We start from the raw sequence: 1219 nt of genomic DNA on the forward strand, positions 1-1219 counted from the left end.
CTGCCTGGATTCTCCAAACCTCACGCCGCCACCTCCCCACTCCTAAATCCCTTCCTCCTATTTCCCTCTATTCCCCATCCCCCCCAACCAAGAGAAAACAACATGGATTCCCACTTGGGGTGGCTCCCCGTGTGTCACAGCAGTGCCCCCTGAGGTTTGTGTAGGCGCTTTCAGAACATCCCATTGATTTCTCTCTCAGCCTTTGCCCAGTTCTCAGGAAATGCCGGGCAGAGTGCCAGGCTGTGGCTGGGCACCCTCGGGTTCGCATGGACTCTCACCTCAGGGCTCCAGGCTGTGCTCTCCAACCGCAGCCCACCACCAGGCCTTTCGGTGAGCGGCTGAGGGCTTCACCAGGGAGCCACCAGACACCTGCGCCTCAGGGTTCTCTTGGCGGTCACCTTGACCAAGCAGACTGCCAGGTCTTTCTTCTGAGGGGCCACCCAGAGCATTTGAACCTCCGACTTTTCAGCTAGCCGTTGAGGGCCATGTGTCAACACCAACCTGGGGTTCTGCCCCCCTCCCTCACCTCCACAATTCCTCTGCCCTCCCCTGACCACCCCACTCCCCCTCAAGCCAAAAGACCAAATCCACTGCAGTGGACCCAGTGGACAATCATGGCAGGGCCCCACCTGTGTCAGAATAGCACCCTGTCCCGCAGGCAGGGTGTTCTTGGCTGTGAGCTTTATGGCACGGATCACCAGGCCTTTCTGCCTTGGCACCATGGGGTGGGTTTGATGTGCCAGCCTTTCGGTGTCGAATACAGACTATGTACACTACCCGGAAACCTCTCTACCCTCCAGCCCAACCCAAGCTCAAACCCAGACCCACTGCTGCCTGACTCACATCGAGCCTGGAGGGCAGAGTGGAACCTCCCCACAGGGCAGCCCAGCCCGGGTGGCGCCGTGGCTAATGCCTAGGGCTGCTAACCACAAGGTCAGTCGTTTGAACCCGCTGCACTCTGCCCAGGGAGAACTCGAAAGCCAAACCCAACCCACCGCCATGGAGTTGAGCCTAGCACACAGCGAGCCCACAGGCCAGGGGAGAGCCGGCCCTGTGCGTGTCCGAGACGAGACGGTAAGGCCACTCTTTGTGGTCGTTATCTGCCTCCGGGTTCCGGCTCTAAGCGACCCGATCCACCACAGAACGAAACACCGCCTGGCCCGGCCCGGCCCTATCCTGCGGGCTTCGTGTTGCTTGGATCCACAATCAGCGTTCATGG

The sequence above is a fragment of the Echinops telfairi genome, unplaced genomic scaffold (assembly GCF_000313985.2).
Source record: "Echinops telfairi isolate 266 unplaced genomic scaffold, ASM31398v2 ScPeMD7_7459;HRSCAF=8497, whole genome shotgun sequence".
NCBI lineage: Eukaryota > Metazoa > Chordata > Mammalia > Afrosoricida > Tenrecidae > Echinops > Echinops telfairi.